Source organism: Myxine glutinosa, chromosome 2, assembly GCF_964187855.1.
Source record: "Myxine glutinosa chromosome 2, kmMyxGlut1.1, whole genome shotgun sequence".
NCBI classification, from domain to species: Eukaryota; Metazoa; Chordata; class Myxini; order Myxiniformes; family Myxinidae; genus Myxine; species Myxine glutinosa.
Window position 1 is genome coordinate 261,823,465 of NC_136262.1, and position 27,036 is coordinate 261,850,500.

At 44.1% G+C, this 27,036-nt stretch overlaps 1 protein-coding gene and 1 long non-coding RNA gene across 2 annotated transcripts in view; both read right to left on the bottom strand.

Annotated features, from left to right (window-relative positions):
- LOC144890746 (uncharacterized) overlaps positions 1–27,036 on the bottom strand; it is a 388,459-nt gene that overhangs the window by 301,642 nt on the left and 59,781 nt on the right. The window lies entirely within an intron of this gene.
- Positions 1–27,036, bottom strand: part of LOC137422116 (calcium and integrin-binding family member 2-like) — a 90,425-nt gene that overhangs the window by 45,716 nt on the left and 17,673 nt on the right. The window lies entirely within an intron of this gene.

Here is a 27,036-nt window from a genome sequence, read left to right on the forward strand (position 1 = left end):
CGACAAAGAAGTGTGGCGACAAAGAAGAGTGGCGAAAACGAAGTGTGCCGACAAAGAAGTGTGGCGACAAAGAAGAGTGGCGACAAAGAAGTGTGGCGACAAAGAAGTGTGGCGACAAAGAAGAGTGGCGACAAAGAAGTGTGGCGACAAAGAAGAGTGGCGACAAAGAAGTGTGGCGACAAAGAAGAGTGGCGACAAAGAAGAGTGGCGACAAAGAAGAGTGGCGACAAAGAAGAGTGGCGACATAGAAGAGTGGCGACAAAGAAGAGTGGCGACAAAGAAGAGTGGCGACATAGAAGAGTGGCGACAAAGAAGAGTGGCGACAAAGAAGAATGGCGGCAAAGAAGAGTGGCGACATAGAAGAGTGGCGACAAAGAAGAGTGGCGATGAAAAGAAGAGTGACGGCAAAGAAGAGTGGTGACAAAGAAGAGTGGTGACAAAGAAGAGTCGTGACAAAGAAGAGTGGCGACAAAGAAGAGTGGCGACAAAGAAGAGTGGCGACAAAGAAGAGTGGCGACAAAGAAGTGTGGCGACAAAGAAGTGTGGCGACAAAGAAGTGTGGCGACAAAGAAGAGTGGCGACAAAGAAGTGTGGCGACAAAGAAGTGTGGCGACAAAGAAGTGTGGCGACAAAGAAGAGTGGCGACAAAGAAGAGTGGCGACAAAGAAGTGTGGCGACAAAGAAGAGTGGCGACAAAGAAGAGTGGCGACAAAGAAGAGTGGCGACAAAGAAGAGTGGCGACAAAGAAGAGTGGCGACAAAGAAGTGTGGCGACAAAGAAGTGTGGCGACAAAGAAGAGTGGCGACAAAGAAGAGTGGCGACAAAGAAGAGTGGCGACAAAGAAGAGTGGCGATAAAGAAGAGTGGCGACAAAGAAGAGTGGCGACAAAGAAGTGTGGCGACAAAGAAGAGTGGCGAAAACGAAGTGTGCCGACAAAGAAGTGTGGCGACAAAGAAGAGTGGCGACAAAGAAGTGTGGCGACAAAGAAGTGTGGCGACAAAGAAGAGTGGCGACAAAGAAGAGTGGCGACAAAGAAGAGTGGCGACAAAGAAGAGTGGCGACATAGAAGAGTGGCGACAAAGAAGAGTGGCGACAAAGAAGAATGGCGGCAAAGAAGAGTGGCGACATAGAAGAGTGGCGACAAAGAAGAGTGGCGATGAAAAGAAGAGTGACGGCAAAGAAGAGTGGTGACAAAGAAGAGTGGCGACAAAGAAGAGTGGCGACATAGAAGAGTGGCGACAAAGAAGAGTGGCGACAAAGAAGAATGGCGGCAAAGAAGAGTGGCGACATAGAAGAGTGGCGACAAAGAAGAGTGGCGATGAAAAGAAGAGTGACGGCAAAGAAGAGTGGTGACAAAGAAGAGTGGCGACAAAGAAGAGTGGCGACACAGGAATTGAGTTGAACCATTGGCATCGATTTGTTGTGGATAGGAAATGTTTTTTTGGGGGGGGGGGGGGTGGTTGGCAGAGAGAGAGGGGCACAAGGGACAAATGGTTGAGACGCCAGGTGGTGGAGGGGGATTGATTACACCCGCAAGCTTGTTTAAACGAACAAGCGTTGGTTGTACAGTTTGGTGACGACTGTTCTGAAAATTATACACAAGTTTACATATCAACTAGAAAGCATCTGAAAATGCAAAGCCCGTCCACATCCGTTTGTAATGAGACGTCTTCTTCTTCTTTCCCAAATTAACAAAAACAGTTTAAAAAAAACACAAAATGAAAATTGATGATGATATGCAGCCTTGACCTTTGACCTTTTTAACGAAAAAAAAGAATCAGCTTCTAGTTTTTGATTAGTGAACCAATTCTGGACCCAATATGCAAATTCTTAAAATTTCAGATAAATTTAAAATTGACGGTTTTATGCAACCTTGACCTTTGACCTTTTAATCATACAAAACAGTCGACATCTCCCAATGGTGAAGAATTACTTAAAAAATTCTAGTAGCCGGATCCGAAGCCGGATCTTCACCAAAATCTAATCATTTCGTCCTTGTCACAAACGCTGCACCTCTACCAAATTTCGCCCGAATCCATCCACAACGTTTAAAGATATTTTGTTCACAAACAAACAAACAAACAAACAAACAAACAGACAGGAGTGAAAACATAACGTTCATCCGCCTTTGGTGGTGATGGTAATAATACAAATCATATTAGTCAATTTTGTGCCATCTATGAATGTGAAAGGATGTTTGTATCTGTCTGTAATGGATAAACGACAGGTAGGATATCACAATTATCACATCGTGGGAAAAAACACTAGTTTGTGTTTCAGGGTTCAATGTCTACCTGGCTGGGTTAAAGGTAATGAGACCAGGATAGTTATTCGAGGAAAACAAAACCCAAAATATTTGTACCTTACACATTACCTGTTGCATCATTCACGAGTAGAGTGTGTAGTTGTTATCTTGTTGGTGAGGTTTGTTCAATCACACACATACCTGTACAGGATATGATGGTTTATCGTCAAAGAAACAAACAATTTGCTGAAGGTAAAACTGATGTCTGTGTTCTATATGACGTCACAGGAAATTATTGGAGCTCACAATGTTTATACAATGATAAATTTGTTTTGTATAATATAACCATAACTCGGACTCATTGCATCACCTGTACCTTCCCAGCCACCAAAGGTATTTTCCTTTTGAGCCCAAATGAATAGACCGAGACTGCACAGCTTTCTATCCATGATTGTCCTGCCCTGCCAGGATGAGAAAGTTCCATTATTATCATGGAATATGGTCGGAGCATGTGCTGGGAGATGTGAATTGCACCTTAATCTGTACCATGAGAGCTCTGCTAGTACAAGCAGATGGAGAGGCTGCTTTATCAATCCCCTGACTATGTGCTTCCTCCCCAAACCCTGACATCATGGCTGCTTCAGCGAGGAACGTCACGCGCACACGTCCTCAACGTTTTGTTTCCATCCAACAATGCACTAACACCTCCTTATCATCCACAATCATTTACACCTTATTATGGGGTCGGCCATAGGAAATATATTTGGCTGAAAACTTTCAAGAACCGGATGGCCAGGACTGCCACTCGAGTGAAGCTGATTTGCATAGGAATTGGTATTTACCTTGTGCTCGCGAAGCGAAAAGCAGGGTTAACCCATCAGTTTATGTGCGTACGTGTGGCATACGTACACACATATGACGTACGCAAGTGTCTGCATTCTTAAAATTCATTTTCTCTGCAACCGTTGCTCCGATTTACACCAAATTTTGCACCATAATTTTGTACATTTTTGCCTCCTGTATAATTTTAGCGATAATTATGACGTCATATGTCACGTGATAGACACTATCTTGGAAAAACTTTGCATCTCTATATCTCCAAAACAAATAAAGAAGATATAAGCACACCTGACACTAGGCCGAGGCTTCAGACTTTGGTACGTTCACATGGCTGCAACGTCTAATAAACTCTTTCAACCCGCCATTTTTGACGGACTTTTCACTAGGAAAAATTTTTTTGGGTTCCGCAGCCACAAGAGAAAATATACTAGATTTTTGGATCGATTGGTAAAAGAAGAAGAGTCCATGTGTGGGTGTTATAACCCTGGCCGCTACTAGGTAATTGTATTAACAGGAAATAAAAGGAACCTGACTACTCTCATCCAGTGACATTTCTCGTATTCCTATGTTCTCGTGAGTCTTATTTGCATTCAGGAACAGAACAATCATGGTTACCCATTTTGAAGTTTCCACTCTCATCGAAATGCTGAAAATTATGTTAAAAAGACAATTAGAATCACAGATTCCATGCTAGTAACAGCAGGTTAAAATGCCCGGTGAGTCCAACTGGTCAGTATAAACACACAACGCATGCGCAAAAAGGCATCATTTGGCATTCATCCGTCATTTTGAAAGTCCCGTATTGAGAACATGGCACGGAAATACATCCAAGTGGAATCCCATCGATAAATCTGAGATCGTCTTAGCTCATCCAAGTGATGATACCAAAAATAAATATAGTCAGGCAGGGAACCAACCAGTGTGTATGAAAACACCTCAATGTGGGCAAGTTCCCAGGCCAAAAATTAAATATATTAACATTTCAGGAGATCATGCGGTCACACTCTAAAACGACTAGTTAACTCTGTTAGCTGGAACAGTAACAACAGGTTGTAAATGGCCAGCAACCAGGACATGTTCAGCTTCACCTCGGTGCAGACATTCTTTTTGCTGAGCCACAGTATTCCATAATGTAATTTTCACTCGGCGTTATACACCGGCCATGCTTTATGGCCTGACAACCAGACAAAAGTGCTGAGTGTGGATTCCACAAGGCTGAAGATGTCCATTCTGAAGGATATATTTGGAGTCACAACTCAATTCCGTTACAGTATGCGAAATACCAGGTCAAAGGAAATCATGATCAAACCTCAGTGACATTCTTACCAATATGGTTGAGCAAAGCCACAACCAAAGGAATTGGTTAAATCAACCGGGAACAAAGAGCCTCCTCGGGTGTGCTCTTGCAATCGCCAGGTACACGGTGGTGGCCCAGTGATGGGGACCCAGTTCTGCCATTCTAACAAAGAGCCTCCCTTACAATCCCTTACAATGTTTGGGGTTTACAATCAATCAATTAAGGTCAATCAAGGTCAATACCTTACAATGTCACAACGGGGTGTGCCCTAACAATCTCTTTAATAGCGCATTAAATGTGTGTTTCACAATTGCACTGTTCATCTTTTATTAACGCTTTGTGCGTTTGCCAATCGCGCTGTTCATCTTTTATTAACACATTAAATGTGTGTTTCCCAATTGCACTGTTCATCTTTTATTAACGCTTTGTGCGTTTGCCAATTGCGCTGTTCATCTTTTATTAACACATTAAATGTGTGTTTCACAATTGTGCTGTTCATCTTTTATTAACGAATTAAATGTGTGTTTCACAATCGCACTGTTCATCTTTTATTAACGCATTAAATGTGTGTTTCACAATTGCACTATTCATCTTTTATTAGCACATTCAATGTGTGTTTCACAATCGCACTGTTCATCTTTTATTAACGCATTAAATGTGTGTTTCACAATTGCACTATTCATCTTTTATTAGCACATTCAATGTGTGTTTCACAATCGCGCTGTTCATCTTTTATTAACGCATTAGATGTGTGTTTCACAATTGCGCTGTTCGTCTTTTATTAGTGCATTAAATGTGTGTTTCACAATCACGCTGTTCATCTTTTATTAACACATTAAATGTGTGTTTCAAAATCACACTGTTCACCTTTTATTAACACATTAAACGTGTGTTTCACAATCGCGCTGTTCATCTTTTATTAACACATTAAATGTGTGTTTCAAAATCACGCAGTTCATCTTTTATTAACACATTAAATGTGTGTTTCACAATCGCGCTGTTCATCTTTTATTAACCCATTAAATGTGTGTTTCACAATCGCACTGTTCATCATTTATCAACGCATTAAATGTGTGTTTCACAATCACACTGCTCATCCTTTATTAACGCATTAAATGTGTGTTTCACAATCGGCTGTTCATCTTTTATTAACACATTAAATGTGTGTTTCACCATCACGCAGTTCATCTTTTATCAACACATTAAATGTGTGTTTCACAATCGCACTGTTCATCTTTTATTAACCCATTAAATGTGTGTTTCACAATCACGCTGTTAATCCTTTATTAACGCACTAAATGTGTGTTTCACAATCGTGCTGTTCATCTTTTATTAACACATTAAATGTGTGTTTCACAATCGCGTTGTTTATCTTTTATTGACGCATTAAATGTGTGTTTCACAATCACGCCGTTCATCTTTTAATAGTGCTTTAGATGCTTGTTTCCTAATCGGCACGTTACCGGATTTTGAAGAATATACTTGAACACTGCATAGGGTAACATGTTATCTGAACTCTCGAGTTATTCTTTGACAAAATCACAAGCTGGTCAAACATTTGGAACACGTCTTTCAATCCTGACAAATCTCACACACTCACTCTCTGAAAGGACCGTCTGGCAAACCCTGCTATTTACTTTGTTAACAATCCTCTTGAGGAAGTTCATTCAAACTGCTGGATCTCACGATCAGCCATGATCTTTCTTGGGTAAACAACATTTCAAGGTTGGTCTCCAAAGCCAGATGCTAACTGGGCATTCTCCGTTCCTCCTTGGCACAACTGAACTCCTATCCACCTACAAGACCATTATCCGCTGCTTGATGGAGTACTCCTCTCTCCTCTGAGCTGGATCCCTTCCCTCACATCTTGCTCAAGTTGATGCCGTGGATGCCAAGGCCTTCAAGATCATTTGAATCACCCACGATGAAAATGAGTCTACTGGTCTATCATTTCCCCCATCGCAGACAGGTGCTGTAGACGCTGTCTTGTACCACCTCCTTTCTGGTCTTACACCCTCTGGTCTTTCGGTGCTTTGACCCCCTCCCCCAAGCCCTGCATGGCACACACAGTTCACCATCATCCCCGTCCTCGTTAAACGACCTAAATCCAGGATCTCTGCTCACCTCCACTCATTTGTTACTGTTTTTTCTCGTATGTGGAACAAACTTCCCACATCCTCTTCAATCTCATTCTTCCCTCCACGTCTTCAAAACAGCTGTTCAGCGCCATCTCAGATCATCCTCAATCCGAATCCATGATGTTGAACCGTCCCCCGCCTCCCCCACACAATCCCAATCCCTCCTCCTTCCAACTTCCTAGTTTTCCCTCTTGAAAGTTTCCTTATGTATGCATCTTGTCCACCCCATCCATCCTTTCCTGCCACCAATTCCTCTCCACACCCATTGTTTGTTCCAGCCTCCCTCTGTCTTGCCCTTCCACCCTGCTGTTGATGTTTCCCCCCTCTCTCTCCATTGTCATTTTGTCCTGTTGCATCCTGATCCATTCAGTGTACTAATACTAGCTCTTCCATGAGCCTCGACTATGTTTACAAAAAAAGGTACATTGATATCTCATAATGTGCTTGCTATTAATGCAAAGATGGATTCACATTTCCAAATATATTTATTTCTTGTAATTTATGAATGAGTTCCTGCTTGAGCTAGGGTGTCGACAAAAACTTCACACTCATTTGCATTTCTGCAATTTATGCCTCATTTGCATAACAAAACAAGAGTTTGTATGCAATAAGCGACCTCAATATTTATTAGTTATTAATCAGGAATGGGTGAATGAATGCTATTAAACTATAAATAACATTGTGAAGATGTAATGAGTAACTGGATTCCTCAAGGTCGATCTTATGCTGACGATTCCGGAATGATCAGTAAACGAAACCATTAATTTATTTATTTTCTTAATCAACCAATGGAAGGTTACGTTTCTCAAACTTCTGGGCCGACATCACACATGACCTCTTCTGGGCCTGTGCATCAGCGCAACCATGACCTCTCCTGGTCTACGCATCAGGCATGATCTCTTCTGGGCCGACGCATCAGGCATGACCTCTTCTGGGCCTACACATCAGGCGTGACCTCTCCTGGGTCTACACATCAGCCATGACCTCTTCTTTGCCAACACATCAGGCATAACCTCTTTTGGGCCAACACATCAGACATGACCTCTCCTGGGCCTACACATCAGCCATGACCTCTCCTGGTCTATGCATCAGGCATGACATCTTCTGGGCCTATGCATCAGTCATGACCTCTTCTGGGCCAACACATCAGGCATGACCTCTCCTGGGCCAACACATCAGGCATGACCTCTCCTGGGCCTACACATCAGCCATGACCTCTCCTGGCCTATGCATCAGGCATGACCTCTTCTGGGCCTACGCATCAGTCATGACCTCTTCTGGGCCTATGTGTCAGCCATGACCTCTTCTGGGCCTACGCATCAGCCATGACTTCTTCTGGGCCTATGCATCAGGCATGACCTCTCCTCGGCCTACGCATCAGCCGTCACCTCTCCTGGTCTACGCATCAGGCATGACCTCTTCTGGGCCTACACATAAGCAATGACCTCTTCTGGACCTACGCATCAGCCATGACCTCTTCTGGGCCTACGCATCAGGCATGACCTCTCCTGGGCCTACACATCAGCAATGACCTCTCCTGGTCTACGCATCAGGCATGACCTCTTCTGGGCATATGCCTCAGCCATGACCACCTCTGGGCCTACACATCAGGCATGACCTATTCTGGGCCTACACATAAGCCATGACTGCATGTGGGCCTACTACCCTGTTTCAAACCTGTCTCTTCTAGATGAAATGGAATCCAAAGCTCTCACCATTATTGGCATCTTCTGCGCAAAGAATCACAAGGAGAGTGTCTGCTGCTTTCTCGTCACGAGCATGTTGGTGGCCTCCATTTTCTACTGCCTCTCCTCAGGCCTCCTGTCCTTTGCTCTTTCTTCGATCCGTCTCTCCCTCGTCCCTGCAGGTTTCACACATTCTTTCATTAACCTCTTCCTGCACTCTATAATATCCTGCTAATGGCACCTCCTTCTTCAGCCTGTTCAATCTGACTCTTCCCTCCAGGGCATCAAGTTGGAAGTATACCACCACCTAGCTAATCCTCCATCCTTGTGATCTTTCTATGTACTTACAGGTTGTCTTGAAGGGGAAGTTTAATGGGGGACATGTAGAGATTTCCTTCTCTCTCTATCTTGTCCTCCTCCCCCTAGTTGTTCATCTTTTTTGCTTGTTGCAATACCCAACATGTATTGTCCAACTGTCCTACCATTATTATGTTGCCCTCTACCATCCGTCACCTCGCTCTTCGCTGACCCTAAACTTTTCCTATTGGTTTTTACATCCTATAGGCTGTAATAAGGTCCATGATCTGATGTACCAATGCCCAGTGTAAGGCTATAGGGGTATAGAAACGTCACAAAAAACACATTTCTTATGTCGGTTTTACTTATTTCAGGAGTCAACAAACCCTGATGGTTTACTATACCGATCAAGAGAAGGTGGAACTGGCCTTGTTACATGTTTCTGGAAGAGGCCCGAGGAAGACAGGTGAATTATTTCACGAAAAACACCTCGAGAAGTCAAAACCAACTCAACGATTCTTTGGGAAAATGTTTCACTGGTCTGAAATGAAACATCGCGGCAAATACCCCTGGCGCTCACCTGGAAGAATAAACAGTACACTGCACTGACTAAAGGTATTTTAAAACCAATTTCAATGGTTGCTAGAAGACAGGGCAGCATATAGAATCATACGAACATAATCATAAGACTTTTCAACAAACAAACAAAAAAATACCTATTTTGGGGGACAACCTCCCCCAGTCCCCCAACCCTATATACCTCCTAACACCCCAATTTTTCGAATGTCTTGAACAAACCCTGGTACATCATGGGTGATTAAGGTTGTGGTGAAGTTTCTTCGAAATTGCGTGTGTAGTTTCTGAGAAGAAAGCAAAAAACTCTCTCTGGCTCTCTCTGGCACAGCTCTCTCTGGGCTCTGTCCCCCAAATATTCCTACAGGTCGCACAAGATCTGCTTGCAACCCTCTTATGGTTAAACTGCCAAAATCAAGACTCTCTGCTCACCTTTACTGCTTCATTCCTCTTTTCTCCCGCCTCTGGAACAAACCCCCTCACTCTCTTCAATCCCACTCCACCCTCCAGGTCTTTAAAACAGCTGTTCACCACCATCTCTTATCCTTGATGGTTCACCCAGCCCCCACAGATGGTTCACCACCACCATCTTATATTATCTTATCTTCCCCCATCCAAAACCTTGATCTTTTCTACCCCTGCTAATTTCACCCCAAATCCACTTTTTTGAAATACCAACTTCTGTCCTGGAAGTCCTTGGTGTCCTTGTGTTTTATACTTCTCCCACCCCCCACCCCTTCCCACGCCTCCTCCCCCCAAGCCCTCTCCCTCCCACACATCTCCCTGCTCTCAAATGTTGTGTTTGTGTGCTTCCCCTTCTCTCCCCATCTTGTCTTCCGCTCCCTCTTTTTATATATTTTGTTTGTCTGTTTGATTTGTTTGTGAAATAAAGGTTAGCTCTTTCACGAGCCTCGATTCTGTATACAAAAAAACAACAAAAAAACCCTATTTTGGGGGGCTACCAAAGGGGAAGGGGAAGATCTCTTCGCAAAAGGAAGAAGGCCCCCAAAGGGGAAGATTTTTTTAAATGCCGTGAACATACTTTTGTACATCACTGGTGGTGAAGGTTGTGGTCAAGTTTCATCAAAATTGTATACTCGTATGTAGTTTCAGAGAAGAAAGCAAATACCTATTTTGGGGGGTCAAACCTGAACCCACTTTGACCCCACGTATACCCCCTTAGACTTCGATTTTCTTAGTGCCATCTTTCGGTCCATCACGGGTGGTGAAGGTTGTGGTCAAGTTTCATCGAAATAGTGTGCGTAGTTTCAGAGGAAAAAGCAAAATCCTATTTTGGCGGGTCAAACCTGGATCCAATTTGATCCCGGTAAACCCCGTTAGACCCCAACTTTTTTAATGCTGTGAACAAACATTAGTCAAAACACAACAAATGTCATTTGTGCCAAGTTTGGTCACAATCCCTTCAATGGTTTCGGAGAAGTTGCAATAATTGTTTACAGATGGATGGACTAACGGACGGACGACACACCATCTGATAAGCTTCAACAGCATTAGCATATTGAGTCACTAAATTGAGAAACCAAATATTTTTGAGGTCAAAAGGTCAACTCAAGGTCAAACTTCTAAAATCATCAATTTTCATCTGAAAAATCATCACTTTTCATCCTATCAACTTGAGTATTAAACAGCAATTACAAAGTGCATTACTGAATTGAGAAAGCAACTATTGTTGTGGTCAAAAGGTCAAATGTCAGCTCACTTCCGTTTCCGGTCTTGCTGGCGAGGGTTCGTTTATTCGTTGCTCTCCACGCCCTCCATCGAAATCGAAGTTAAGTAATTGTTCCCATTTGTATTTTCGTTATAACTGTATTTATTTTATGGTGTATTGTACGTATATTGTGTCCCGACGAAGATTTTCGGTGCAAATCTTTCATACCTGTATTGAAAATCGTGTTAATTCGTGTCGTGTCTTGAGGCCTTGTACAGTGTACACTGTACAACCTTGAGGCTTTGTTTTTCTCTCAGTGGTCCGTCGTTTGTGATCCAATAACTTTCGTTCTCTGTTTTCCCAGTCTTTTCACCCCAAAGCCTACTTCCTTGTGTAAATCTCAACTCAAAAAAAACAAAAAAAAAAACATTTCCTTCTCTGTTCTCATTCGTTTATTCATTCTTATTCGTTCGTTCGTTCTTCGACCACGTGTTTCTCCCCCATTTCCCCAGATAGATTGTCAAATTTCAACTCGTTATTTTATCGTCCATGCGTTATTGTTTGATTATAGTTAGTTTTGGTTTGAATTTCCTGTAACTCGTAATTAATTAATCGTGTTCTGCTCCTCGTGTGCGGCCTTGTAGTTGTACCCCCGTCGGTGTTTGTTAACTTAAGCGTGTTTTGCTTGGCTCTTAGTTTTTTCCCTTCTACCCCGAACATAATACTCTGTCTAACGTTTTAATCCCCACCCCCCCCCCCCAAAAAAAAACAAAAACAAACAAAAAAAAAAACATTTATTTTCCTTTCTCCACGTGTACTGTTGTTTCATCCTGTATTTTCTGTCCAGGTGTGCTGTTCGCCCCGCCCCCATTATCTCCTTGCCATCCACCGTTTGCCCTGTTCACGTGACTCATGGTGGTCCCTCTCGGCTCTCCCCCCGTTGGTATTTTGTGCATATAAGATTGTTCACGGTTCTGTTTAAATAATATTTAAATATGTTTAACCTTTCCCCTTCAGTCTTTTATTCAGTGGTATATTACAACACGCTGTTTTTCTTCCTATTTAAAAGGCTTTTCTCAATTTCCTCTCCAACTCATTCCACTTCAAAAAAAAGAAATTCAATATCTTATACGTCTCCCTCACTACATGGTCTAAATTCACATTCATTCCATCCTCCATCGTTCTAAATCGGATTGCTAACTTGAAAATCACAACAAACCCAATTTGTTATCAATGTTCGTCTTTCATTAATCATCCACTTTCTAAACTCCCCTCTTGCCCCTCCCATCCAAATACCCCTCCCTTGCACCTACACTCCTAAACTCCCCCCTTGCCCATCCACTCTTAAACTCCCCCCTTGCCCCTCCACTCCTGAACTCCCCCCTTGCCCTTCCCCTCCTAAACTCCCCCCTTGCCCCTCCCCTCCAAATCCCCACCCTTGCCCCTCCACTCCTGAACTCCCCCCTTGCCCCTCCCCTCCAAATCCACCCCTTGCCCCTACACTCCTAAACTCACCCCTTGCCCCTCCACTCCTGAACTCCCCCTAGCCCCTCCCCTCCTAAACTTCCCCCTTGCCCCTTCCCTCCTAAACTCCCCCCTTGCCCCTCCCCTCCTAAACTCACCCCTCACTCCTCCCCTTCAAAACTCCCCCCCAAACCCCTCCCATTCAAATCTCCCCCCATACCATTCCTCTCCAATTCTCCCTCCTCCCCCCTCCTCCTCAAAGCTGCCTCCTCCCCACTTCGTCTCCCTTCTATCTCATACCTCCACCCCCCCAACCTTCTACTTTCCTCTGCCCCCCCCCCCTCAAACAACCCCTCACTGTGCCTCATCCCTTCACCATCAAACCTTTCATCCTCCTCATCCTTCCCTTTCTTGGAACTCTTCTGCAATCGCTGACACACTATCAACTGCTCTCCCTACCTCCCCCTCTCATCCTTCATCTCACCCTACTCCTCCCCTCCCCTGTCCTGTACCCGATGCTCCCCTCTCTCTTCATTAACGGTATGGACCTCAAACATCCGGGGCCTTCGCTCAAACCTGACTGATCTCTCCATACAGGTTGCTTCTGACAATCCAGACTTGATCTGCTTAACAGAGACTTTCCTCCTTCAAGATGTCTCTGATTCCTTAATATCTCTTCCTGGTTACTCCCTCTTCCGGTATGATAGACCTGAGCCTCGGCCTGGTGGTGGGGTGGCTATCTTTATCAAAAACTCTCTTCCTCACTCTCCTTGCACTGCCCTCTCTCCTCCTCACCCCCAGGAGTACCTCTGGCTACGGCTTCCTCTCCGCTCCCACCATTTGTTCATATGTGTTCTGTACCGTCCCCCAAACAGTGATGACTCCATCTACATTTCACTGTCTGACAACATGGACCAACTTCTATCCACTCATCCCAACTCTCTCTTCCTCATATGTGGTGACTTCAACTGTCATCATGCCACCTGGTTGGGTGTGGGTTCCTCTCTCACCAGTCATGGCACCTCAGCAAAGGACTTCTGTGACTCACTGGGATTGACACAATCTGTCAATTTCCAGACCCGGATCTCAGCCAATGGAGTATCTTCTCTTCTAGACTTGGTTATGACAAACTTCCCTGCTAATGTCTGCTGCTCTTCCTCTGCTCCAATCGGTTCTTCTGATCATGTGCTTGTCAAAGTGGACATCTCTCTGGCCATTCTCAGAGAGCCTCCTCAGCGTCGACGAGTCTGGCATTTCACTCAGGCTGACTGGGACGGTCTTCAAGCAGCCATCAATCGTCTGGATTGGTCTCCCATCTCCACTACCTCTGACATCAATTCTTCCTGGGAATTCTTCCAAAGCAAACTGATCTCTCTCATGCACAGATTTATCCCATCTCGCCTTCAGTTGTCTTACCCTTCCTCCCGTCCATGGTACACTGAATCTTGTGGTGAGGCAGTTGCCCTGAAACAACTTGCCTTTGCCTCTTGGAAGGCTAATCCAACTGAAGGCAATCTCAGTTCCTTCCACCAAGCTCGGAACAAGTGTGTGTCTACCCTCAGGAGTGCCAGGAAGCACTATCTCTCCTCACTCAAGAATGAACTCTCAAACCTGTTTCCTTCCTCCAAATCCTGGTGGCGTCTGGTCAAATCCGTTTCTGGTGTTTGTTCCCCCTCCATCCCCTCCCTTACCTCAAATGGCCACACAGTTGACATCGCACGTGACAAAGCCAAATGCCTCAACTCTGTGTTTGCCTCAAAATCCTTAGTCCCAAACCCATCTCTCTCTGTTCCCACCTTTCCCAGTCGAACCCAACTGCTCCTGGACTCTGTGTCCTTCTCTTCTGACAAGGTGGAGGAGTTTTTGTCAAACCTCGACTCTGATTCTGCAACTGGACCAGACGGCATCAGCCCACAGGTCCTAAAATCCTGCTCTGCCGCTCTATCTCACCCTCTCTCTGTTCTTTTCACCCTATCTTTTGCTCAAGGTCATCTGCCAGCATCCTGGAAATCAGCAAACATTACCGCTTTACACAAAAAAGGTGCAAAAATAGATCCTTGCAACTACAGACCAATCAGCCTGCTCCCAATTATCAGCAAAGTCATGGAATCCATCATTGCTTCGGATATGAAATCTTTCCTCTTCCCCAATGGCTTGATCTCTGATCATCAATTTGGTTTCAGACCTGGTCACTCTACTCTGGACATGCTGCTTCTGCTGTCTCAACAATGGATGGAGGTCCTCAATGCCAAACAGGAAATCAGAGCTGTCTCCCTTGACATATCACGTGCCTTCGATACGGTCTGGCACCCAGCTCTGCTCACCAAACTCTCCTCCTATGGTATCCATGGAAATCTCCATGCATGGCTTGCGGACTTCCTCTCTGGTCGTAGTCAACGTGTGGCCCTGAATGGATTTCTCTCATCTCCCCTTCCTGTTCAGGCTGGAGTTCCCCAAGGCAGTGTGCTGGGCCCTGTGCTTTTTCTGGTCTTTATCAATGATCTCTCCGACTCTCTGGAAAATCCTCTCTATCTCTTTGCTGATGACTCCACTCTCTGCCGCTCCATTCCTCTTCCCTCAGATCGGCAGTCTGCAGCCTCCTCACTCTCTGAAGACCTGGACAAAATCACAGACTGGTCAAACAAGTGGAACATGTCTTTCAATCCTGACAAATCTCACACTCTTACTATGTCTCTCCGAAAAGATCGACTGGACAACCCTCCCATCTACTTTCTCAACAATCCTCTCCAAGAAGTTCTGTCGCTCAAGCTTTTGGGTCTCACTATCTGCCATGATCTTTCTTGTGAAAACCACATTTCCAAGCTGGCCTCCAAAGCCAGTCGCCGACTGGGCATCCTCCGTCGTGCAAAGTCATTCCTCGGCACACCTGAGCTCCTCACCACATACAAGGCTTTCATCCGCAGCTCAATGGAATACTGTTCTCCCCTATGGGCTGGTGCTCCTGCCTCACACCTGGCTCGGCTTCACGCTGTTGAATCCAAAGCTTTCAGAATCATTGGAATCTCCCGCGATGAAGCTATCTCTGAGGGCCTTTCACTCACTCACCGCAGGCCGGTAGGTGGTCTTTCTGTCTTCTACCGACTCCTCTCCGGCCTTGCTCCCCCAGCTCTCTCTGTGCTCTGTCCCCCAAATATTCCTACAGGTCGCACAAGATCTGCCAGCAACCCTCTGATGGTTAAACTGCCGAAATCTCGGCTCTCTGCTCACCTTCACTCTTTCATTCCTCTTTTCTCCCGCCTCTGGAACAAACTCCCACACTCCCTTCAATCCCACTCCTCCCTCCAGGTCTTTAAAACAGCTGTTCACCACCATCTCTTACCTTCCCCCATCCAAAACCTTGATCTTTTCTACCCCCACTAATTCACCCCAGATCCACCTTGTTTGAAATTCCAACTTCTTTCCTGGAAGTCCTGGCAGTGTCCATATGTTTTATACCTTTCCCACCCCCCCCCCCTTCCCATGCCTCCCCCCCAAAGCCCTCTCCCTCCCACAGATCTCTCGATGTCTCCATGTCTCTCGGTCCCTGCTCTCAAATGTTGTGTTTGTGTCCTTCCCCCTCTCTCCCCATCTTGTCTACCGCTCCCGATGTTATTTGTTTTATGTGTCTGTTTGTCTTTCTGTGTGATTAATGTTCGCTCTTTCACGAGCCTCGATCTTGTATACAAAAAAAAAAAAAAAAAAATCAAACTTCTAAAACCATCAATTTTCATCTGAAATATCATCAGTTTTCATCCTAGTAACCTGAAACTTAAACAGCAATTGCATAGTACATCACGGAATTGGAAAACCAACTATTTTTGGGGTGAAAAGGTCAAAGGTCAACTCAAGGTCAAGCTTATAAAATTATCAACTTTCATCTGAAAAATTGTTCATTTTCATCCTAATAACTTGGAAATTAAACAGCAATTGCATGGGGCATCACTGTATTGAGAAAGCAACTATTTTTGAGGTCAAAGGTCAACTCAAGGTCAAACTTCTAAAATCGTAAATTTTCATCTGAAATATCATCAGTTTTCATCCGATTGAACCGAGGCTTTGATTAAGATCGTCCATTTAAATCTGAATGAAATGGACAATTTGATGTGTCTATGGCAACTTTTTTTGAGGGGGGGGGGGGGGTGATTTTGCAAGTACCGTACTCTGCTCAACATCTTTCTTGTTTGTCATTCTGTCTGTTTGTGAACAAGACATCTTCAAAAGTTGTGGTGCAATTTGGACGAAATTTAGTGTCAATGTTGTTGTGTGACAAGAACGAATTGATTAGATATTGCTGAAGATTCGAATCCAGGTCCGGATCAGGGAATATTAAAAGTGAATCTTCACCGTTGAGTGGTAGAATCAATATATAGATCGATATCTTAAAAAGTTATGGACGGATTCGGCCAAAACCTGATGGAGTGCCGTTCTAGTTACCTACGAGTTCAGACTTCTGGGAGACCCTGAACAACGAATTATGGCATCAAACTTTCATTGCAATGGATAAGACCAAAAGATTCAGTACAGTATCACATTAACTGCCAGGTACGCTGTATATACTGAAATATCTGCAGATGAAGAACACAATCGATGCAAGGGATTTTCGGTAAAAGAATAAATCACCGTGTTCTTTCCACTCCGTTGGGCGCAGTATAATCCAACATGGCGTCCCATCACTTACTGTCACTGTTGTTGGGATGTGGGATGGACAGATAGCGAGGTTTTCAAGGAAACCCCCAAAATCCAGGTTGACTGCGTATTCAACACTTTTCTCCTACTTGTGGCCTTCCTGATGCTGTTCGGTCTCACTCTTCCTATCCCTCCAGGGTTTCAAGCAGACAGTGAATAACCATCTCCTGTTATTTTCTCTCCCTAAACAGATTCTTTATCCTCCCATCCTCTTTTTTTTTTCCTGTTTGTTCATTCACTTTCTTTTTAATAGCCGTGTCGCAGACGCTGCTCATAGAGTGCCCTCTGCTGTTGTTCTTGTTCTTCTTCCTCTTCTTCTTCTTCTTCTTCTTCTTGTTCTTGTTGTTCTTGCAGAGAAGACAAAACCTCAAAGCTCCACCCATTCTGGGAACCATAGCTCCACCCATTGTGGGAGAGGCTTCATATAAACAAATATCCACCATTTTATTAACTCGCATAGCTTTGAGGCCTGTTTTGTAGGCCTGTGGTGTTTTGCTCTCTCACACAGTTTTCTTTCAAATCAAATTCGATATATCATTTCATTTTTCACAGTCGCTAACATAGTTTTAGACTCGGTTGAAAAAAAACGGGAAGAAAATCCGATGGAAGTTGCCCTTTATAGAACGAAATGAATTCTCAAAGGCCTGTAACTTCAAGTCCATTGAGATATATTTTGTTTAAATCGCGGCATGGTCAGTCATACACCGCCCGAAATAACAGACGGGAAAATGCCGAGATATATTAAAAATTCGTCCATTTGATGACAATCGTCACGATGAAATATTTAATTTATACGTCGTCACAATAGTGTGGAGAGAGGAGCATAGCTTCGTTCACGTGTCGCCACATACGGGAAATTGCCGAGATATATTTTTTTTTCAATCGCGGCATGGTCAGTCATACACCGCCTGAAATAACAGACGGGAAAATGCCGAGATATATTAAAAATTCGTCGCCACACACGGGAAATTGCCGAGATATATTTTCACTTTGCACAAAAATAACATCAAGTAATCGAATCAATAGGAATGTCCTGTGCCTATAACATCGACGTTATAGGCACAGCTGCATCTAGGCATTGTGTAACATCGACGCGGCTTTTGTTTTAATTAAAACTTTTTATACTTGTTGTGTCCAAGAGTGGACACATTATCAGTCCACCGCCTTTTTACCCTCTACCACTTCACTCTTCCATGATCCTAAAATGTGTTTAATATAACTCTACTCGGGGAACATTTTCACTGAACCTTTTATGAACACGTCAAATATTCCTCCAGTACCATCATCTTAGTATAATTCATCAAATGTCTGTCTGTCCGTCTGTTCGAAGGTACCGCAAAAACGGCTGAACCGATCGCAACGAAATTTTGGGTGGGTAATCCTGGGACCCCTTGGAGTAAAATAGGCTATATTGTTTTTCCAATTTCTTCCCCAATTTTTCCAATTTGCAGTTTTTCCAATTTTCCAGTTTTTCCAAACACGATGGAATAATATTTACTGATATAAACAGTGATGCGGTTTTTATTGAAATTCTACAAATACTGTTTAGATTTTGATGGTTTGCGTGTGATATGATTTAACGGATGTTTATATAAATCGTTTAAAATAAAAAAGCCTTCAATTTATGATATTTTGCCTTTTCATTTGGGCCTCACAATTGAAGCCCCGCCCATGGGGCGGGTACCGTTGCTCGTTACCATTATGACGAACACCGATATAATTATTACTCGAATGACCCCTACTTGCATGGATTTGAACTGTATTCCTGTTAACTAAAAGGAAAGTACAGTGCAAAACTAAACTCTGGAGCCACAACGCCATCGTGCATCCTCAGGGAAACCTATATTGGCAAAAAAAATAAGAAAAAAACATGTATTTTCAATAAAAGACCCATATATATGGATGTCTAAGCCATAGATATGAGGTGGTGATGAAAGGCCTACGTTTCTACTTCCTAACTAAAGGCAATTCAATCTCTGCTGGCACTGACCCAAAACGACCTCTCTCCAAACATGTGAGACCAACCCTGTGAGGTCATGTAACGCCATCTCATTAACCCCTGTGAGGTCATGTAACGCCATCTCATTAACCCCTGTGAGGTTATGAAACACCGTGTTATTAACTCCTGTTAAGACGCTTTTCTACAGACATGGTGAAACAGCGCATGTCTGCAACGTCGAGACGTTTCCATTGCAGCATTTGCTTCACCATTCACAAACGAGAAAGGTCGTTCTGTTCTTCTGATCTAATTAAAAGGACAAATCCCAGCGAAAAATGTCAAAACACTTCTCAACAAAGGAAATGAACGCAGCACAAGGTCACCCCATGGCCCAACCAGGAAACGGACCTCCTAAAAGTGTCATTTTGATGAGTTATTCTGAATTGGTAGTTGAAGATGTTAGAGTTTCCTTAACAAGGGTCCTTTAAATTACAAGGACATGTTAATTACAATGAAAGTGATGGCATTATGATTTGAAATTGTCCTACATTTCTCACTTTCTGCCTTGTGGTCTCACAATGTCTGCCCCTGATCATGGTTCCGATAACGACACACAGGCAAAATACATTTTCCTCTTCCATCCCAACTAACAAGCCTGATGGAGGTATAATCAAATACTACCGATTACCTGTTATGCCCCGAACTCAGCTGGTTCAAATGAATGTTGAGGAAGAGAGTGAAGTGAAAGGTCGCCGGGGTTTGTTTTATCAAATGTAGCATCCAGGTCCAACATGACAGGATTCCATTGTGCCTCCTCAGATCATGAGATTCCTCTCCACAACACCATTGTGCCTCCTCAGATCATGAGGTTCCTCTCCACAGCACCATTGTGCATCCTCAGGTCATGAGGTTCGTGTCCACAACACCATTGTGCATCCTCAGGTCATGAGGTTCGTGTCCACAACACCATTCCGCATTCTCAGTTCATGAGGTTCCTGTCCACAACACCATTCGGCATTCTCAGATCATGAGGTTCCTGTCCACAGCACCATTGTGCATCCTCAGGTCATGAGGTTCGTGTCCACAGCACCATTGTGCATCCACAGATCATGAGGCTCCTGTCCACAACACCATTCCGCAACCTCATATCATGAGGTTCCTGTCCACAACACCATTGTGCATCCTCAGATCATGAGGTTCCTGTCCACAACACCATTGTGCATCCTCAGATCATGAGGTTCCTGTCCACAACACCATTGTGCATCTTCAGGTCATGAGGTTCATGTCCACAACACCATTGTGCATCTTCAGGTCATGAGGTTCCTCTCCACAACACCATTGTGCATCCTCAGGTCATGAGGTTCCTGTCCACAGCACCATTGTGCATCCTCAGGTCATGAGGTTCCTGTCCACAACACCATTGTGCATCCTCAGATCATGAGGTTCCTGTCAACACCATTGTGCATCCTCAGGTCATAAGGTTCCTGTCCACAGCACCACTGTGCATCCTCAGGTCATGAGGTTCCTGTCCACAACACCATTGTGCATCCTCAGGTCATGAGGTTCCTGTCCACAGCACCATTGTGCATCCTCAGGTCATGAGGTTCCTGTCCACAGCACCACTGTGCATCCTCAGGTCATGAGGTTCCTCTCCACAGCACCACTGTGCATCCTCAGGTCATGAGGTTCCTCTCCACAACACCATTCCACATCCTCAGGTCATGAGGTTCCTCTCCACAGCACCACTGTGCATCCTCAGGTCATGAGGTTCCTGTCGACAACACCATTGTGCATCCTCAGATCATGAGGTTCCTCTCCACAACACCATTGTGCAGCCTCAGGTCATGAGGTTCGTGTCCACAACACCATTGTGCCTCCTCAGGTCATGAGGTTCCTGTCCACACTCCGGTTCGAGAAGAATGTCCCTTCACATCGCACATTCTCCTCTTGTTTTAAGAACCAGTTTCCAAACGCACTTTATCATTTCCACCATCGAGTCGACAGTGTCTCCATCTCGCTCGGCCATAAGTCAAACAATCGACAAGGAGAGACCAGCTGTCTGAGCCACTCCAGCAAATAACTCTCAGGCTTTTGACAATTGTGGTCTTGTTTTGAATCCCTGTCCACACCTTGCGTGCATTTCTCTATATTTCCAAGAGGCCTTTTACCTGCTCGAAGAGTGCATGATGTTTCACACACATTTATGTTTTGCGGCCATGTTGGACGTAATACTATCAAAGGTAGGAGGCTGGTAGTGGTAGTTTACAGCAATTCATTTGACTTGTTACTAAGTTTTGGTAGTCGTGTAAAATGACACATGTCATACATTGACAATCTAGCACATGATGCGACTGCAACGGTTTAAGATTTGTCATGTCATATGACCAATGAGAGCTAAGCGAGGGAACATTCTCTCATTCCACCCAGGACCGACTGATGATGATGATGATGATGATGATGATGATTGATTGATGATCATGGTGATCATGATCATGATGATCATGATCAGGATGATGATGATGATTATTATGATCATTACAATTATCATGATGCTGATGCTGATGATTGATGCTCATGGTGATCATGATCATGATCATGATGATGATCATGATCATGCTAATGATTGCTGATTGATGATTGAGGATCAAAGTGATCATGATCATGATGATGATGATGCTGATTGATGATCATGGTGAGCATGATCATGATTATGATGATGATGATGATGCGGATGATGATGATGATGCTGATTGATGATGATGATGATGATGATGCGGATGCTGATGATGCTGATGATGATGATGATGATGATGATACCCAACCTTTATAAATTATTAAAGTATTCATGAGCAAACAATGAAGGAAACTACAGACACAGCATTGTTGAGACATTTCCTGTGATACTCAGATGATAGTGATACAGATTCGGAAGGACATCCGAGCGGTCGACATGAGTTATTACAAAGACACCGGGAAGGGCAAAATGGATCCGCAGAGAAATATCCTCTAGAAAAACCCGGCTCGGCCTGAATCATGAGTGTTTTTACAGATGCAATCGGTCAGGTGGGCACGTATGAGGAGCGGAGGTTAACAATGAAGATTTCACCAATCGTTATATTTCCGTTTTTGCTAACTTGTAATCTCTACTATAAGAGAGCTGTTTATCTGTCTGTGTCTGCGTGTCGCCATTTTTCTCAGAGATGGCGGAACAGATCTTTGTCAAACTTTGAGGTTCATCAGTGAGGACCGCGGAATATTTTAGGGCAAAAAATAATAATATAAAAATCGCTTTATAGTGCCTGAGCCTTTGTATCGATATACCGTTTAGAGGTATATCGATACAAAGGCTCAGGCACTATAAAGCGATTTTTTTTTTATCGATATAGAAAGCCTTTGTATCGATATGAAAGGTAATATTAAGTTATCCCCCATGAGTGTGTGTGTGATATCATTTTAAATATAAATTTTTCTTCTCAAGTGGGGAGTGTTTTGGGCACATTCGAAAAAGAGATAAAAAAACAAATTTATTTCTTCAAAATGCCAACAGGATTATAACATCATGGGGCAACACCGGGTGGGTAATCCTGTTACTGTGTTATATAGAAGAGATCAATTGCTGATCAGGTACAGCAATTGAAACAAATTCCTCAAAAATATAACATAGCCAATATTAATAGAATGAAATATTAGATGATTTCCATTATAGATAGATAGATGGGTACCTCCGCCTGGTTGGCTATATCATTCATATCACTCAATGGTGAAGAATCACTTAAACTAGAACAATGCGACTGTGTCGCCAATATGCTTCCGCATAGTCCCACAATGGGTAGATGCCAACACTTTGCATATGTATGGGCAGTGGATCACGTTTGTGAAGTTTTGTGTTGATCGGATAAGGTTCGTTTTTCTATCCAAGATGGCTGCCAAACTACGTGACCTATGACATCATCATTTTCAAACTATATGCAACAGTGCTGTTAGATGATATTTGTAAAATTTCGCATCGATAGGGTGCGCGGTTTCAGAGATATAATTATTTAATATTTTCCTTCACTACAAAATGGCTGCCAAACCATGTGATCTATGATGTCATAAATGGAATATTTCAATACAAATGGGTCATAGATCATGTGCATGCAATTTCAGATTTTTACGATAAGGAATTCAATTGAAACATTTTAGCTGGTACACCACTTCACGTATGATGTCATCATTATCATGCTTTTGTTCCCCATTGGGAGTACTTGACAATGTGTCAAGTTTCAAATGTTTCCATTCAGCGGTTTCTGAGAAATACAATTTTAATTATTTGCTTTTAATCTAAGATGGCTGCCATACTACGTGACATATGACGTCACAATTATCATAAAAACAATCTGCATGGGTGTCACTCCTACCCTGAAAGTTTCGTCTCAATCGGACATATGGTTGCTGAGAAAAACGAGGTTTAGCCCGTACGAACGGACGGATGGACGGACAACCCGAAAACATGATGCCTCCAGCGACTTTGTCTGCGGAGGCATAAAAAAATTCTAATAGCCGGATCCGAATCCGGATCTTCACCAAAATCGAATAATTTCGTCCTTGTGATTTACGCTACATCTCCGCCAAATTTCGTCCGAATCCGTCCACAACTTTTTGAGATATTTTGTTCACAAACGGACAGACAAACAGACAGACAGGTGTGCAAACATAACCTCCATGCACCTTTGGTGGTGGCGGAGGTAAAAAGGTACTGGACACAAATGGGCTTCAGCGGATCGACGTGCCCGAGTTAGGTGGCTGAACGGAGGCCGTGCTGTGTGAAACAACGCAGCAAATCACTGCATCGGCCCGTGAAAGCAACATTTTCTCAGGCTGATGAGTTTTGTGCTGCACCGCCATTGTAAGTCATTGTAAAATGAATGCCTGCTGACAGTTAGCGCCGATTGTGCGCAGGCAGCGCGGGCGGCTGCGCTTTAAGATAAGGCAGCTGGTCCATAGGATCCGTTCCTCCTGCGGCCAATAACCGGAGCTGCTTGTGTCTGCACAGCTGCATATACATATATAGATGGACAACCTTCAATCACCCAGCCCTTTTATTGATGGTCCATCCATCCTGAATTGTCCACCCCTTGTTTGAAATGTTCGCTAACTGCTCGTTATGATCGATACCTTTCCATGGACATGTCACCACAAACGGCCTTGATTCATAACCTCCGCCACCAAAGGTGGATGCAAGTTATGTTTTCACTCCTGTCTGTCCGTTTGTGAACAAGATATCTCAAAAAGTTGTGGACGGATTCGGACGAAATTTGGCAGAGATTTAGTGTATGTGACAAGGAAGAAATGATTAGATTTTGGTGAAGATCCGGATTCGGATCCGGCGACAAGAATGTTTTCAGTGATTCTTCACCATTGGGAGATCGGGCCAAAATCGATACATAGCAGGATATCTCAAAAGGTTATGGACGGATTTGGACGAAATTTGGTGGACAGATTGTGTGTCTGACAAGGAAGAATCGATTCAATTTTGGTGAAAATCCGGATCCGGATCCAGCTAGTAAAAAATTTTAAGTGATTCTTAACCATTGGGAGATTGGGCCAAAATCGATACATAGCAGGATACCTCAAAAGGTTATGGACGGATTTGGACGAAACTTTGTGGACATGTTGTGTGTCTGAAAAGGAAGAATCGATTCAATTTTGGTGAAAATCCGGATCCGGATCCGGCTAGTATAATTTTTTTAAGTGATTCTTCACCATTGGGAGATCGGGCCAAAATTGATACAAAGCAGGATATCTCATACCCTTCCTCCCGTCCATGGTACACGGAATCTTGTGGTGAGGCTATTGTCCAGAAACAATTTGCCTTCATCTCCTGGAAAGCAAATCCAACGGAAGGAAATCTCATTTCCTTTCACAAAGCCCGAAACAAGTGTGTGTCTACCCTCAGGAGAGCCAGAAAACAATATCTCTCCGTTCACAAGACCGAACTCTCTTATCTTTCTCCCTCTTCCAAATCCTGGTGGCGTCTGGTCAAATCTGTTTCTGGTGTTTGTTCCCCCTCCATCCCCTCCCTTACCTCAAACGGCTACACAGCTGACTCCGCACGTGAAAAAGCTGAATGCCTCAACTCTGTGTTTGCCTCTAAATCTTGTGTCCCAAACCCATCGCTCTCTGTACCCACCATACCCAGTCGTACCCAGCTGCTCCTGGACTCTGTATCCTTTGCTCCTGACAAGGTGGAAAAGTTTCTGTCAACCCTCGACTCTGATTCTGCAACTGGACCTGACGGCATCAGCCCACGGGTCCTAAAATCCTGTTCTTCCGCTCTTTCACTCCCTCTCTCTGTTCTCTTCACCCTCTCTTTTGCTCAAGGTCAACTGCCATCTGCTTGGAAATCAGCCAACATCACCGCTTTACACAAAAAGTTGCAAAAACAGATCCTTGCAACTACAGACCAATCAGCCTTCTCCCAATTATCAGCAAAGTCATGGAATCCATCATTGCTTCGGATATGAAATCTTTCCTCTTCTCCAATGGCTTGATCTCTGATCATCAATTTGGATTCAGACCAGGTCACTCTACTCTGGACATGCTGCTTCTGCTGTCTCAACAATGGATGGAGGTCCTCAATGCCAAACAGGAAATTAGAGCAGTCTCCCTCGACATATCACGTGCCTTCGTTACGGTCTGGCACCCCGCTCTGCTCACCAAACTCTCCTCCTTTGGTATCCATGGAAATCTCCACGCATGGCTGGCGGACTTCCTCTCTAGCCCTGAATGTGGCCCTGAATGGGGTTCTCTCATCTCCTCTTTCTGTTCAGGCTGGAGTTCCCCAAGGCAGTGTTCTGGGCCCTGTGCTTTTTCTGGTTTTCATTAATGATCTCTCCGACTCTCTTGAAAATCCTTTCTATCTCTTTGCTGATGACTCCACTCTCTGCCGCTCCATTCCTCATCCCTCAGATCGGCAGTCTGCAGCCTTCTCACTCTCTGCAGACCTGGACAAAATCACAGACTGGGCAAACAAGTGGAACATGTCTTTCAATCCTGAAAAATCTCACACTCTTACGATGTCTCTCCGAAAAGACCGACTGGACAACCCTCCCATCCACTTTCTGAATAATCCTCTCCAAGAAGTTCTGTCACTCAAGCTTTTGGGTCTCACTATTTGCCATGATCTTTCCTGGGAAAACCACATTTCAAATCTGGCCTCCAAAGCCAGTCGCCGACTGGACATCCTCCGTCGTGCGAAGTCCTTCCTTGGCACACCTGAGCTCCTCACCACATACAAGGCTTTCATCCGCAGCTCAATGGAATACTGCTCTCCCCTCTGGGCTGGTGCTCTTGCCTCACACCTAGCTCGTCTTCACGCTGTTGAAACCAAAGCGTTCAGAATCATTGAAATCTCCCGTGATGAAGCTACCTCCGAGGGCCTTTCACTTACTCACCGCAGGCAGGTTGGTGGTCTTTCTGTCTTGCCCCGACCACTCTCTGGCCTTGCTCCTCCAGCTCTCTCTGGCCTCTGTCCCCCAAATATTCCTGACGGTCGCACAAGATCTGCCTGCAACCCTCTTTGGTTAAACTGTCAAAATCAAGACTCTCTGCTCACCTTCACTCTTTAATTCCTCTTTTCTCCCGCCTCTGGAACAAACTCCCCCACTCCCTTCAATCCCACTCCTCCCTCCAGGTCTTTAAAACAGCTGTTCACCACCATCTCTTATCTTCCCCCATCCAAAACCTTGATCTTTTCTACCCCCGCTAATTTCACCCCAAATCCACTTTTTTGAAATACCAACTTCTGTCCTGGAAGTCCTTGGTGTCCTTGTGTTTTATACTTCTCCCACCCCCCCCCCCCTTCCCACGCCTCCTCCCCCCAAGCCCTCTCCCTCCCACACATCTCCCTGCTCTCAAATGTTGTGTTTGTGTGCTTCCCCTTCTCTCCCCATCTTGTCTTCCGCTCCCTCTTTTTATATATTTTGTTTGTCTGTTTGATTTGTTTGTGTGATAAATGTTAGCTCTTTCACGAGCCTCGATTATGTATCCCCAATAAAATAAAATAAAAAATCTCCAAAAGTTGTTGACGGATGATTTTAATTAAATGTGATGCTGTATTGTGATTTTCTGGTCTACTCTGGGGTACAAAACGTAAGCTATTCACCTATCGGAGGTATGCTCTCCACTGAGTGCCGTTCTAGTTAACTTATGAAAAGGGCAA